Below are 16,590 nucleotides of genomic sequence, written 5' to 3' on the forward strand. Positions count from 1 at the left end.
TAAGGTTCCTAGCTAATCTTTTGAGTTGCTGTTGTTAATTTGGAAACCCTGGTGGCGTAGTGGTTAAGTACTACAGCTGTTAACCAAAAGGTCGGCAGTTCGAATCAGCCAGGTGCTCTTTGGAAACTCTACGGGTCAGTTCTACTCTGTCCTATAGGGCTATTATGAGTCAGAATCGACTCGATGGCAGTAGGACTGGAGGGTTGTTAATTCGATCCCATATAGACAGTTCTTAAAAGAGCATAATGCTCACGGCAGACCTTTTTCACTAGTTAAACTATACTGCTTGGTTTTAAGAAGACTTCAGGGGATATTTTTGGTTTAAGGCTTAAAGATTATCTCAGGGCAATAATTTCAGGGGTTCATACAACCTCCATGGCTCCAGAAAGTCTAAAGTCCATGAGAATTTGAAATTCTACTCTGCATTTTCCCCCTCGTGATCAGGATTCTTCTATGGAATTTTTGATCAAAATGTTCAGTAATGGTAGCTGGGGACTATCCAGTTCTTCTGTTCCCATGGCAAGCAATTAGCCACACATTCCATATCGTCCTCCTATTCCTGACTCTCCTTCTTCCTCTGTTGCTCCAGGTTGATAGAGACCAATTGCTGTGCCTTAGATGGCTGCTTGAAAGCTTTCTGGATATAGTTTCTGAAGATATTCTCCCAGTCAGTAGCTTGTCTTTTAATTTTTTTTGTAAAGTCTTTCTATGAACAAAAGCTTTTAATTTTTATGAGGTTCCATTGATTGACTTTGTCCTTTTGTTATTATAGTAGACAATCCATTATTGAAAGCTAGGCCTGAAAGCATTGCCCCTGCTTGTTCTTCCAAGAATTTTATGGTTTTAGTTTGCACATTTAGGTCCTTAATCCATTTTGAATTTGTTTTTGTGTATGGTATAAGGCATGAATCCTACTTCATTTTTCTGCATGTGGAAATCCAATTTTCCCAATACCACTTATTGAAGAGACTCTTCTTTCCCTATTGAATGGACTTAGCATCCTTGTCAAAAATCAGCAGGGGTTTATTTCTGCACTCTCAGTTCTATTCCTTTGGTCTACGTGCCTATTGTTATACAAGTACCAGGTTGTTTTAATTACTAAAGTCTTATTTAAAAAAAAAAGTCTTATAGTATGTTTTAAAATAAGGAAGTGTGAGTCCTCCTACTTTGTTCTTCTCTTTCAACATTGTTTTAGCTATTTGAGGGCCTCTTGCCATTTCATATAAAGTTGAAGATTGGTTTTTCTATGTCTGTAAAGAAGGCTGTCAGAACTTTGATCAGGATTGCACTGCATCTATGGAACACTTTGAGTAGTACTGACATCTTAACAATATTAAGTCTTCCAATCCATGAACATCTTTGCATTTATTTACGTCTTCTTTAATCTCTTTCAACAGTGTTTTCTAATTTTTATTGTGTAACTACTTTACATCCCTGGTTAGATTTATTCCTAGGTATTTTACTCTCCTAGCTGAAATTGTCAATGGAATTGTTTCCCTAATTTCCCCTTCAGACTTCTCATTGCTGGTATATAGAAACCCAACGGATTTTTGTTTGGCTGACCTTGTACCCTGCAACTTTGCTAAATTCCTCTCTTAGCTCTAGACGTTTTCTTGTGGATTCTTTGGGATTTTCTATATATAGGATCATATCATCCAAGTATAGCACTGATACCTTTATAGCAGTGACTTTACAATCTAACTGTTCTTGTATCATTTTCCTACCAGGCTGCAAGGTCCTTAAGAACAAGCTCTACAGTAGGCCCTCCAACTTGGTGGAACGGAGAGCTGGCAACATATAAACACATTTCTTTTTCCTGAAACACCATGTATCCAATCCTAGGATCAGTCTTCAACAAAAATTCAGATTACACATACTTCACTTTGAATACAACAGTGAGAGCATTAAATTTGGAGGCCATATTTTTCCAGCTTAGAAGTTTCAGAAGTCCCCTATGAATGATTCAATCTCCATCTGAGAAAGTCGGTCCCTTGCTCATTTTGCCTAACTTGAAAACAAAAAAGTCTGGTTCTTCTTAGAGAGAAAATATCTTGCATCTGTTTGGATGCCTTGAATACTATTAGAAAGCTATGTTTTTAAAAGTTGTATTGTTAAGCTGCTACTGTAACCCAAGGCTTTCTTGCTTAAGCAAGCAGATTCAGAAGTACTAAATGCTGGAGACTGTCAGAGCTTTGTGTTTAGTTAGTCAACTTAAGCATATGTACACAGTAAAGCTATGAATAAGAAAATGGAAAAGCTTAAGACAAGCTGCTCAGAGGGAAGGAAAAACTGTTTTTCTCCAAATGGGGAAAAGGCAATTGGAAAGATTTTCACCTGTTGCATAATATTTTATTATCTCTTCCTTCTAGGCCGAGCAATAGTTGAGAGCTGGAAACTCAGAAAAGCAAATGCTCTGATAAATTAAGTAATTTCAGTTTTTTGACTAGGGAGGTTAATGTCATAGTTAAAGAAAGTTTTCAATGAAGCATTTTTTGTTTTGTTTTGTTGTTGTTTTTTACTTGAAGTTACCACGAAAGTCCAAGTTTTCAATATCAGGAAATGGCTTTATTTTAGAGGTGAAAAGATTCCAGATGAAGTGAAAACAGGGCAGTCTGGTGTGGCAAGACAACAGTAAACTGTACTAGAAACATGTAGAGACTGCTTGAAAAGGTAATGAACGCTATCACCATGTCTGTATGTCTTTCACTGTAACTCTAAATTATATAATAATCTTTTTAAATGTGTGGTCTTGAACGCTTATACTTCTATGGAGATTACACTACCATGGAGATAATTATTTGTATGATTGGGAGAGAATACTCTTTCTTTCACGTGCTTCTAATCTTTAAAAGCCCAACCGCCCAGCTGCCCACAAGAGGTCTTAAACAAGACTCCTTGATCCGAGAGCAATTTCCCAATAAGAGAAGAAAATAAACAACCCCATTCTAGCTTTGCAAATCCTAGTCTACAGACCAAGGGCAAATATCACAATCCCTGCCCACTCCCTTTTAGAATTTATCCAGACTCATCAGCAATTATCTATAAATAATGACTAACCTCTGCACCAAGGGAAATGGATTTTGTGCTTCAGAAACCCCGCATCTAGCCTGAATAAGACAGTCTTGAGACTTTTACATCTAAGACAAAGGAAAAGTTGCTTGATTAGAGCTTAAGGAATAAAATCTGCTCAAAGGACGCTAGCTGCATATCATATATTAGATCTTAGTGGGCATGCAGATTTTTAATCCTGCAAAATGCAGCCTTGAGTAAAAGGCCTTTCTTTCCCTTTCCCAACGCACTCAAGAGCATAGGTCTCCTTTCTCAGGAAACAAGACAAGTATGAATGACAAAATCAAACCTTACCAAGTATGAGGACCCGTGGCACGCAACACTGGATCACACCTCAGTTGGAAAACATGAGATCGTGTAGAAACCTTGTATTAAATAAATGATGTCAGAGAAAAATCTTGAGCTACACTGTTGTCATTATTTTGCTCTATTCTAATGTAATCTTGATTACATAACACACGGCGCAGAAAAACAACAGGCTTGGAACCATATTTATAGCAATTTTTTAAAAACTACAGTTTGAAACATTAAACAATTTATTACAAGTAGTTATACCAACTCCATAGCCCTTTATGCTGAGTTAATTATAAAACAAGATCGCTTGCTGAACACAGACCAACAGCCAAATGTAGATAATGAAAGATGATAGTGTGAAGATACACAGAAAATGTCTAGGGACTGCAGGTAATTAAGACCTAAAAACAAACTTCAAGAAACCATAGACTACATCTGAAAGCGGTTTTCTTAGTTTTCTAATCGAGATTTCAGTTTTATTCTCAGGTTTCACTTAAAAAGAAACCACCCTTCACGATAGTTTGTTTCATTTCTACCACTACTCATTTTCCTTCTCAAGACCCCACTATGTTGAGTTATGAGCAATATGACAGAAAGTGAAACCAAATTTTAAATAAAGCCTGCTTCAGTGTTTAATTTCATTTTTGGGCACATAGCACACGGTCCCTTTAAAGTAATTATCAGCAAGAAATAATGTACAGGTCAGCTCTTAAGATGGGGCAGAATACCTCAGTCTTCCCGGAGCCTGGGATTCATTAACTGGTTTCCTCCCTCACCAAAAGAACAAATCGGAACCCTAACTCACTCCTAATATGAAGAGTCACAACACCAAAGAGTGAAAGGAACTGAAGGTCTCACTATGCAAACAAACAGTTACCACTACTAATTCCTGTGTGAGGGATTTACATTAAACAATGTGGTCTTTGTCCTTGGTTCCTGAGATGACCTCTAAAACCTCAGGAAAAAAAAAAAACCTTCTATTCCTGAGTTGATCCCTACTCACGGTGATCCTACAGGACAAGGCAGAACTGCCCCATAGGGTTTCCAAGGAGCAGCTGGAAGATTCGACCTTTTAGACTAGCAGCTGAGCTCTTAAGTCCTTTTTCATCTGTGAGGACTCCAGACCACACCTAATGGCTTATGCTAATGAGGTGATGTTGGGTGAGGGCTGGGCCATGCCAGAAAGACCCATCAGGTGATTGTCAGCCAGACTTCAGGGGAGGGAACTAGAGGTTGGGCTCAACCATATGGGCAATGATTGGCCTTGATAATGAGACTCCATAAGAACTCTGGACGAGACTCCAACATAAAAATCTGGACGTGGAAGCTCAGTGAGCTTCCTGGTTGGTGACAGACATTAAGGCACAGGGGGAGGGTAGTGTGTCCTTTGGGACACAGAAGGTCTGAGTTGGGAACCCTCCCAGAACTTGCCCCATGTGTCTCTTCATTTGTATCCGTTTTTGCTATAATAAAATTGTAATCCTACATAGAGTGCTTTCCTGAGGTCTGTGAGTTGTCCTGGAGAATTATCAAACCTGAGGAGGTAATAGGAATTCCCAAATTTGTAGCCAGCAGGTTAGAAGTGGAGGGGGATAGTATGAGACCCTGAGCTTATGGCTGACATCCTGAGGAGATAGAAGGAACCCTAGAATTTGTGGCCAGCAAGTGAGGGAGGATAGTATGAGGACCCTCAGCTCATGGTTGGCATCCTGAGAGGGAAAAGGGAACCCTTGAACTTGTAGCAAGCAAGTAAGTGAAGGGGATCTTGGGTCTTCCAAATTTTGAACCAAGAAGTCAGAAGTGAGGGGGGTCTGGAGACTTCCAAGCTTACAGCTGGCATCCTGAGTGGACAGAAGGAACCCTTGAATTTGTAACCTGCAGGTCAGAAGTAAAGGTATTGTGGGGACCCCCAGGCTTACAGTATCTAAAGTCTTAGGCTGACTTAGCAGTCTGAAGAACTATGTTCCTTTAACTTGTGAGATCTGACCTAACTCCAGGGGTTAGGGACAGAGGGAGAAATAACACATTTCCAGTTGGTGTCAAAGAGGATATTCAGAGTTAGAGTTAGAATTGGCCTCAGAGGAGGTAGATAGAGATACTGTTATGGATAGAACTGTGTCCCCCAACAACATGTGTTGTAAATTCTAAAGCCTCTACCTGTGGTTATAATCTCGTTTGGGAATGGGTTTTCTGTGTTAAGAGGCTATATTAGTGTAGGGTGTGTTTTAAGCCAACCACTTTGAGATACAAAAAGAGCAGATTAAGCACAGAGAAGCAAATTGAGATGGGGAAAGATAAGATGCCAAGCTACATGAAGACCACCAAGTAGCCAAGCAATGAAAAAACAAAACCAAACCCACTCCCGCTGAGTCAATCTTAACTCACAGGAAGCCTATGAGTAGAAATCCCCCATAGGGTTTCCAAGGCTGTAACCTTTATGGCCACTACTCATCCATCAGTTTGTCCTACTGTGGTGGCCTGCATGTTGCTGTGATGCTGGAAGCCATGCCACCAGTATCTCAAATACCAGCAGAGTTACACATGGTAGACAGGTTTCAGCAGAGCTTCCAGACAAAGACTGACTAAGAAGAAGGACCTAGTGATCTACTTCTGAGAAAAAAAAAACTGACCTGTGAACACATTATGACCAGCAGCAGAACACTGTCTGTTACAGTGCTGGAACATGAGCCCCTCAGGTTGAAAGGCACTCAAAACACAACAGAAGAGCTGCCTCCTCATAATGGAGTCGACCTTAATGATGTGAATGAAATCAAGCTATTGGGACCTTTATTTGCTGATGTGGCACAACTCAAAATGAAAAGAAACAGCTGCAACCATCCATTAATAATTCAAAAAAGGAATGTACCGATTATGAATGTAGGAAAATTGGAGGTCGTCAAAAATTAAATGGAACACATAAAGATTGATATCTAGGCATTAGTGAGCTGAAATGGACTGGTATTGGCCATTCTGAATTGGACAAACATATGATCTACTACGCTGGGAATGATAAATTGAAGAGGAATGGCATAGCATTCATCATCAAAAAGAATATTTCAAGATCTATCCTGAAGTACAATGCTATGAGTGATAGGATAATACCCATGCGCCTACAAGGAACACCAGTTAATACTACTATTATTCAAATTTACACACCAACCACTAATGCCAAAGATGAAGAAATTAAAGATTTTTACCAACTTCTGCAGTCTGAAATTGATCAAACATGCAATCAGGATGCACTGAAAATTACCAGTGATTGGTAGTTGGAAAATATGGTCTTGGTGACAGAAATGATGTCAGAGATCACATGACAATTTTTAAAGACCAACAGCTTATTCATTGCAAATACCTTTTTTCAACAACATAAATGAAAACTATGCACGTGGATTGCACCAGATGGAATATACAGGAACCAAATCAACTACATATGTGGAAAGAGACGAGGCAGAAGCTCAATATCATCAGTCAGAACAAGGCCAGGGCCAACTACGGAAGAGACCATCAACTGCTCACATGCAAGTTCAAGTTGAAATTGAAGAAAGTTAAAATAAGTCCAGAAGAGCCAAAGTATGACCTTGAGTATATCCCACCTGAATTTAGACACCATGTCAAGAACAGATGTGATGCATTGAACACTAACGACCAAAGACCAGATGAGCTGTAGGGTAACATCAAGGACATCACACATGAAGAAAGCAAAAGGTCATTAAAAAGATAAGAAAGAAAGACCAAAACGGTTATCAGAAGAGGCCCTGAAACTTGCTCGTAAACATAGAGTAGCAAAAGTAAATGGAAGAAATGATGATGTAAAAGAGACAAACAGAAGATCTCAAAGGGCAGCTTGAGAAGTCGAAGTAAAGTTCTTTAATGAAATGTGCAAAGATCCTGAATTAGAAAACCAAAAGGGAAGAATACACTCAGCACTTCTCGAATAAAAAGAACAGAAGAAAAAATTCAAGCCTCGAGTTGCAATATGGAAGGAATCTAGGGGCAAATATTGAACCACAGAGAAAGCATCAAAAGAAGATGGAAGGAATACACAGAGTCACTGTACCAAAAAGAATTAGTCCAGCGTTCAACCATTTCAGGAGGTAGTATATGATAAAGAACCTATGGTACCGAAAGAAGAAGTCCAAGTTGCACTGGAGGCACTGGCGAAAAACAAGTTTCCAGGAATTCATGAAATACCAATTGAGATGTTTCAACAAAGAGATGCAGCACTGGAGGTGCTCATTCATTTACACCAAGAAATCTGGAAGACAGCTACCCAGCCAACTGAATAGAAGAGATCCGAATCTGTGCCCATTCCAAAGAAAGGTGAACCAGCAGAACATGGAAATTATTGAACAGTATCATTAATATCACACGCAAATAAAATTTTGATGAACCAAAACCAAAAACTCATTGTTGTCGAGTTGATTTCAACTCATAGCGGCCCTACAGGACAGAGAACTGCACCATAGGGTTTCCAAAGAACAGCTCATGGATTTAACTGTTGGTCTTTTGATCAGCAGCCGTAGGTCTTTAACCTCACCACCAGAGCTCCAAAATTTTGCTGAAGATAATCTAAAATTGCAGCAGTACATTGACAGGCAACTGCCAGGAATTCAAGCCAGATTCAGAAGAGGATATCGTTGCTGATGTGTCAAAAGTAGAGAATACCAGAAAGATGTTTACCTGTGTTTTACTGACTACGCAAAGGTATTTGACTGTGTGGATCATGACAAATTACGAATAACATTGCAAAGAATGGGAATTCTAGAACACTTAATTTGCTCATGCAGAACCTGTACGTAGACCAAGAGGCAGTCCTTTAAACAAAACGAGGGGATACTAAGTGGCTTAAAATCAGAAAAGGTATGCATCACAGTTGTATCCTTTCACCATACTTATTCAATCTGTATGCTAAGCAAATAATCCAAGAAGCTGGACTATATGAAGAATAACGCCATACAAGGAGTGGAGGGAGACATGTTAATAACCTGTGATATGCAGATGACACAACCTTGCTTGCTGAAAATGAAGAGGACTTGAAGTGCTTCCTGAGGAAGATCAAAGATGACAGCTTTCAGTATGGATTGTATCTCAACATAAAGAAAACAAAAATCCTCACAAGTGGACCAATAAGCAACATCATGATAAACAGAGAAAATACTGAAGTTGTCAAGGATTTCATTTTACTTGGAGATCCACAATCAACGCCTATGGAAGCAGCAGTCAAGAAACCAAACGATGTATTGTACTGGGCAAATCTATTGCAAAAGACCCCTTTAAACTGTTAAAAAGCAAAGATGTCACTTTGAGGACTAAGGTATACCTGACCAAGCCAGGGTATTCTCAATCACCTCATATGCATACGAAAGCTGGACAATGAATAAGCAGACTGAAGAAGAATTGATGCCTCTGAATCATGGTGCTGGCACAGAATATTGAATATACCCCATGGACTGCCAGAAGAATGAAGAAATTTTTCCTGGAAGAAGTACAACCAAAATGCCCCTTAGAAGCGTGGATGGGAAGATTTCATCTTAAGTACTTTGGACATGTTACCAGGAGGAACCAGTCCCTGGAGAATGACATCATGCTTGGTAAAGTAGGTCAAAGAAAAAAGAGGAAGACCCTCGACAAGGTGGACTGACAACAGTGGCTGCAACAATAGGCTCAAACATAGCAATGGCTGTGGGAATGGCACAGGATCAGGAAGTGTTTCGTTCTGTTCTACATAGCGTTGCTATGAGTCAGAAGTGATTCAATGGCACCTAACAACAACAATAATGACCTTTACGGAAGCATATCAACAGGCCTTTCTCCTGCGGAACTGCTGCTAGGTTTGAACTGCCAACCTTTTGGTTGAGTGCTTCAACCACTGTGCCACCAGGGCTCCTTAGCCAAAGAATAGAAGCTGCAAAGAGACAAGGACCTTCCACCAGAATGGAGAAAGCAAGCCTTCCCCTAGAACCATCACCCTGAATTTGGACTTCTAGCCTCCTAAACCACAAGAAAATAAATTTGTTTGTTAAAGCCACCCACTTGTGGTATTTCTGTTACAGCAGCACTAGATAACTAAGACAGATACCTACCCTGTATACTATGATATTTTAAACTCTACACAACCTACTTATTTTTCCATGAATGCAGAATAGAACTTCATCAGCTTGCTTGAATTAGTAAAATCTTTAAATTCACTGAAAATTGGGCCTGCCCTACTCTGTCCATCACCACAAAGACTTCACAAATTAATGTGTGGCACTGTACTAGAACTTAATGAATCATGGAACTTACAAACTTCAGCCATTTCTACAGCACCTTTATAATCTTACAATGTCCATTTACCACTCCACTACTGTTCACCTATTTTTCTTAAAAGCTTAAAAAATCATGTCCCAAACAAAACTATCCATGATGTAAAAGGTCTGATACACTAGTCACTTTTTCACTAATACACATTAAAACACAGAACTAGTAAACAAAAAGTATTCATCCATGGACCACCAAAATTCATTTCACATACCACCTGTGATAAAAAAAACCATACTCTTGAGTACTTGTTAAACGTGTATTCTCGAAAACCATATTTTGACAAACAGTGATCTAGTCCCAAATGCTCTGTGCACAGTTAAGAAAACAAGACTCAAAAAGGGACTACAAGCTGCCCAAGGACATACAGCAATTGGTGGCAGACTCTAATCTAGAATCTAGGACTTAATCCAGCAATGGTACCACTAGAGTGGAATCTCCCACTGGGTGAGTTAAAGGGGGAATTACAGACCTGGTCACAGGGTAGTTTGCCAACAAGTGAACCTTAAGTAGTTGGTAAACCCTTTACACATGGATTGGCGGGGTTTTCACTTTCTCTGAGAAGGAACACACACAACATGGTACTTGCCAGCCGACTCTCTCAAAGATTGTCTGACCGGCTGAAATAAATCTGTTGTTTCCTTCCTGAAGTCTCCTGTGGTTTTGCCCAACTCACTGAGCCTCAAGGCATACTGCCAAAGCTGAAAAACGTCTCCTGGATCAGTTTCCCATTTTTTGATCAAACAGTAGTATCTTAGCCACTGAGGCCCTTTTCTGACTGCTAGACTTATGCAAGCTCTATAGGATTTCAGGAAGATTTTTCCATCTGTGGGTTTGGAAACAGGTTGGAAGTTTCCATTACAGACCCATTACAGAGTCCCAGATACCCAGAGGGCAGGTTTTATTTTCAAGTGATAAACTCGCGACTACCATGTGCCTGGCAACGCTTTATACACTATTCCATACATGGGTCATAAAACCAAAAACCAAACCCACTGCTGTAAGTCGATCTCAACTCATAGCAACCCCAGAGGGTTTCCAAAGCTGCAAATCTCTACAGAAGCAGACTGCCACATCTTTCTCCTGTGGAGCTGCTGGTGGTTTCAAACCGCCAACCTTTTGGTTAGCAGTCGATCATTTTAACCACTGTGCTAAGAGGAGGTCATGCACAGCTTGCACAGCATAACATCCATGATCCCATAAGGTGATACAGGCAGTCCCTGGATTATACATGAGTTCCATTCCTAAGCCTATCTTTAAGTTGAATCTGTACATAAGTCAGACAGTTAGGTATCTAATGTCAGTCAAATGTCCATCTTAGTATATAGCATATAATGTACCTTTCTAAAAATTAAACACTTCCAGATACACTAAAACATCTTTAACATAATAATACAGTAATAACAATGTTTTGATGCACGTCGTAGAGCCCGTTTGTTATTATGAACCATTGTATATACCACTAATTTTTAAGACTTTATGGGGATTGGTTCGTTAACTATGAGTTATACTTAAGTTGGAGGTTTGTAACCCGGGAAATGCCTGTATATAACATGGTGTTCACACAATGTCCAAATCACGTAAGTCCTGTTTCACAGCACATACCATGGACGTTAAGCAACGCATGATTGCAGTTCCTGGCTCCTAAGGAGCTGGCAATCCAGGTGAACTTAGCTATGTATGCCATGTAGCTAATAATAGCTAAAGTTATTAAATATTTATTTATATGCAAGGCACTGTGCCACGTACTTCAAATGTACTATCATATTGAATCCTCACAACTATTTACTATGACTATCCTCAAGTTATAAATGAGGAAACTGAGGCTTAGCAATGTTAAGTGACTCCTCCAAGGTCAAATGGCAAATATGTGGAAAAGTCTGGATTCCAATCCAGACTGTGTGACTCTAGAGTCTGTGCTCTTAACCACTGAGCTATGCATACCCAAATCTTTTTAAAGTCATATTGAAAGAAAACATGAAGTCTGTGTATTTGATTTTTTATTAAGTGAATTTTTTGTGTTGTGGGGCTCTAGGGCTAGTGAACCCATGAAGTTCGACAAGTATGTATTACATTCTGGGAATGCACCATTTCATATTGATTAAGGGAGGAGTCTGCTTCTTTTAATCTGAGGTTATTCAATTTGTAGTATCTGGATGTCAAGAAAACTCCATCAAATATCAGTAGATGCACCTTGTTACTCATCATCTAAATCAACTTCAGATAGCCTTATTCCATTACACTTATGGAATTCAAAACTGGAGGATTCATAACTTCCGAAAAAGAACTCCACATTAAAACTGACTTAATGCCATAAGATCAAGCCACTTTCTGCTTGATCTAGTCATTATGTCTAGAGCTGTCGCTAATTCAGAGCACTGCTTGCCGGTTTGGGCACTAGGAAATCTAGTCCTATAGAGCAGGTCTACAAGGACTTGGTAGAATAAAAAAAAATCTAAAAGGAAGACTAAAGAACTAATTTGAACTGCTAAATAGAACATGGGATGTTGTGGAAAGATGAAGTAAAAAATGACTTCAGTTAATAGTTTCGGTTGTGATTTATTTCATATTTATTATAATTCCCATGAAAGAGTCATGAATTACCTTATAGTTTACATGTAATGTGCCCGTTGGATAGTAGACATTAAATGACAATAGCCACCATCTAGTGTTCTCATCACTATGTACTTTAACCCAAACTTGAACGGACCCCAGTACATGATATGCCCTCTAATTTACCAACTTCTGATTTGTCAAATATAAAAGTCAAAAAAGACAGATCTCAAAAAACAAAATTAGGCCACTACCTAAGTTTGGATTGAATTGTGTCCCCCAAAAATACACGTATCAATCTGGCTGGGCCATGATTCCCAGTATTGTGTGACTGTCCATCATTTTGTCATCTGATGTGATTTTCCTATGTGCTGTAAATCCCATCTCTATGATGTTGATGAGATGGATTAGTGGTAGTTATGTTAATGAGGCACAACTCAATCTACAAGACTGGATTGCGTCTTGAGCCAATCTTTTCTGAAATATAAAAGAGAGAACAAGCAGAGAGACAGGGGGACCTCATACCACTAAGAAAGCAGTGCCAGGAGCAGAGTACGTCCTTTGGACCCAGGGTTCCTACGTAGAGAAGCTCCTAGGCTGACGGAAGACTGACGAGAAGGACCTTCCTACAGAACTGATAGAGAAAACCTTCCTCTGGAGCTGGTGCCCTGAATTCGGACTTGTAACCCTACGAGGCTGTGAAAGAATAAATTTCTCTTTATTAAAGCCATCCACTTGTGATATTTCTGTTACAGCAGCACTAGATGACTAAGACAACTCCATAAGCAGTCAATCAGGACTGACCAGTCAATCCTAAAGAGCAGTCTGATCAAACCAGCCACTACACTCCTACACTCATCCCTTTCCAGCAGAAATGCACTTTACAGTAGGGGGAGAGAAGACTTGTGGTCAGGGCCACTGCATCGCTCAATTCCACAGAGGCCCAGACTCCTCCTTGTGAATGGTGTTGCCCGGAGTTGGGGACCCTGTTCCTTCCCCACCCACTCTTCCCCCAGTTAAGCTTTACGGTCAGCATTTTCCACCCTTTCCCAGTTGGCCCAACGTTGGACACTTCTCTTCACCCAGTCCACAACACTATCAACACCCCCTGCCCTCCCAAAGGTCTGCCCCTGCATGTCCCCTTCACTCACAACTGAGCCGTCCCATTTTACCGTCTCTGAGAAAGTCTTTAGGCTATTCTCTTTCACACAAGGTTAACCCCCAAGCAAAATTTTCCTCATCATGGACCTCAGCTATAACTACGTGTTGCTGAGTAAAAATGACTGGACACATGACTAGTTACTTCAAATAAGAACTAGTTTACTTGGAGAAAAAGAACCATGGAAACATTCTTGCAAATGGACACAACAGCATTCCTCAAAACACCCCTCACTGCCAAACTCCACTTAACTGAGAAGAAAGTAAATGTCACAACTGAGAAAAGCACGCCTTCAGAGGGCCTGGGCTTCCAGCATGTCCCCAATCCTGTACCTAGGACCCACTCTGCTTGAGTGTAAGCACCTCACTGCAGTTGTACTCCTAATCCCCGCCTTCTTTTGAAGGTCAGCCACTAGGCAGTCCTCGAGTAGATACAAAACAAGTGTTTAACTGAAAACAAATTTGTTCCATGGCTATAAAAAAAAAAAAAAAAGAAACCAGAATGTGACTGTTGTGGTTATTTCCACAGAGCTATTCTAAAGCTGTCTGTCAATGGGAACACCTGGGTTTTCCTGCTCAGATTCCAGGGCAAGTAAATCACTGGGAAAAGGCAGCCTATGTTTCAGCATTTTGCGTTGGTATTTTCTATAACATGCCCACTAACTTAAGATTTACAGTGATAAAGCCTCAACTCCTATTTGAAAGGTTCAGTGGTTAAGAGCTCAGGTTGCTAACCAAGAAGTCGGCAGTTTGAATCTACCAGTTGCTCCTCGGAAACCCTATGGGGCAGCTCTACTCTGTCCTACAGGGTTGTTGGTGACTTGACGGCAACAGGGTTGCTTTGGTTTATGATCACTTTCAGAATATTCTGAGGGGAAAAGACCAGCTCTCCTAATAAGTAGCCAAAACCTTTGCTAAACTAGAGAGTCTCTGAGTCCGTTATCCATTAATAACTTCACATAGACTTCACATCTGGTTATAAGGCGTCTTCTCTGACAGATTAATTGCTTGTGACAAAACTGTCAAGCTGAAAGTTCAGAAACTAATAAAGTTAGTAACGAACTAGGAAACTAATAAAGTAAGTGAAGAACCTAGGAAGACAGAATACCAACATCAAGCATTCAATTCAACTCAAACTCTATTAGTGCCTACAACTCATTGTCGTCTGAGAGGGGCCGTGAAGCTGAGAACAAAATTTAGTGCAGAAAAGGCCTGACTCTAGTCCTGAAGCTGCCAGTACCTTGCTCTGTGACTTTAAGCTAGTTACTACCCTTTCTAGATTTGTTACCCCACTAAATCACAGGTTTTCAATCTGTTTTTAGTCTCAAGAATGTTTCATTTCATCTTATGCGGAAGCCCAATATAACAGAATATTAAAGTAATATCTTTCACAGGGTGAAGTGCAGTGGGCTGAAATGGAAGACAACAAACTGCCCTTATCCCTGTCACAAGCTTACTTCAGCAACAGTCCCTGAGAAAACTCCTCAAAGCTCAGTTTAAAAACAAACTAACGAAAAATCGCACCAGATTTTCTAAGGTTTTGCGAGGGTCTGACTTTTTCTTCTTCTTCTTAAACTGGAAGCAGAGGAATTAGTAGAATTCGATACAGTAAATGCTGTGACTTGAATTTTGCTCAGAATCAAAATTATAGGTCACACACCAACTCACTTCAGGCAAACACTGCGGAGTCCAAACCCTTCATCAACCAAGCCGAGCTAAAAGATGGAAATGAACTCTGCTGTCTTGACAGTGTAGGAGCAATCTACTACTAACACAGGGGGACAGGCCTTTTCTCCTTAGTGTCTCCTGGACTGACAGTAGATAGTGAGGCATGGTTATAAGATGCTAAGCACTCTCCAAAAATGAAAAGTCCTACACTACACAATGGTGCTGTCCGAGATACTTGGTCAGTTATCAGATCAGGTCAAGATCTACAGGCCTCAGCGACAGAGTTTTTTCCAGTCCTGTGGTGCTGAGGTTGAGGCCTCCGGCATAGTAGGATAGAACAGAAACATGGATGATACTTCCCAACACTATGTAATCCAAGCTTTCCATGCGGCAATTCAACCTGAAACCCAACAACGCAGCCCAGCTAAAAGGACACTCTTGAGCAAGGCCAAGCCTTGGGGGAGGCAGTAGGAGTCATCAGCATGATGACAGGTTGGTAGTAGGCGCTGACCATAGATGGTTTATATTGCCACAAGGGCTAATCATCACCTCCATCCAGGGTGGACTGACTTATTGAGCTTCTCTACTCTGGTGTGTGGTAGTTAAATACTATCACATCTTAAAAGACAGCATTTCCTCCTCCTATTTTCTGCACATCACAACTCCAAAGAATTAGAGTTTGCACCACTTCCAACTTTTTGCCCCATTATTTCACTAAATTGATATTTAAGTTCCAGTTTGTAATTATAATTAAATGGTCAAATGTGCTGTGGTAACCTCCTTGTTCCCCCATATAAAATATGGCCTCCCCCCTCCATTGCCTAGAAAAAGACACAGAAACTAGTGAGACTTGATTTGAATTGAAGAATACTAACTCAATGAAATACCCTGGTCCGTTGCGCAAAGAGCTTCAGGACAGCGTTCCAACGTTAAAGAAGAATTGATCCTGCTTCACTGGTATCAACATCTATAAACACACACAAAGAGGAAATTGTAAGTTATCAAGAGCTAGGGAAACAGGAGTTACCACATAATTACCATTGTTTCAATCTGAGTTACCAAGTCCTTACCTCAAAACAACTGGTATTCAGTGTACAATTAAAAACTCTTCTCACTGTAGCGTATATATCAAAACAATAGCAAAATCAGATTAACTTTAAGCCATCTAATGAAACGCAAAACCACTTACAAGCCCAACAGCAAATGGCATCAAATGGCCTGCTAGGTTGCCACCTTTCAAAAGAGTTTGTCCAAAAGCCTCCAAAGGTTAAGAAACAAATTCACCGATAACCTGGATTAAAAAGTCATCTCAGTTCCGGGAATCCAAATTCACTTAGAATTGCAGATTCTTTCCCCAAACACAACTAGTGGCCAAAGTAGGAGTCAATGGCTTCTCCCTGTGTTCAAGTCCCCTCCTACCCATCCACCTCCTTTTGGAAATTAGAAAAGAACCACCAGTCTCCAAATGGCTGATGAAATTTCAGCCTACGGGATATTTTCATACTTGAGTTATAATAAACCATTGAAAAGAAGATGAATAGTGGACAG

General features: G+C 40.2%; 1 protein-coding gene across 5 annotated transcripts in view; it reads right to left on the minus strand.

The window, feature by feature from the left end:
- The window catches only part of DCUN1D3 (defective in cullin neddylation 1 domain containing 3), a 47,643-nt gene that overhangs the window by 26,845 nt on the left and 4,208 nt on the right, over positions 1–16,590 (minus strand). For 2 of the 5 annotated variants that reach the window (XM_049904917.1, XM_049904914.1), the window contains exon 2: positions 15,918–16,009. The exons of 2 other annotated variants lie outside the window; for them this stretch is intronic. The gene's annotated coding sequence lies outside the window, so the exon portion shown is untranslated. The remainder of the gene's footprint in view (positions 1–15,917; positions 16,010–16,590) is intronic. One more of the 5 variants, XM_049904915.1, reaches the window with a different exon arrangement.

This window comes from Elephas maximus, chromosome 12 (genome assembly GCF_024166365.1).
Source record: "Elephas maximus indicus isolate mEleMax1 chromosome 12, mEleMax1 primary haplotype, whole genome shotgun sequence".
NCBI lineage: Eukaryota > Metazoa > Chordata > Mammalia > Proboscidea > Elephantidae > Elephas > Elephas maximus.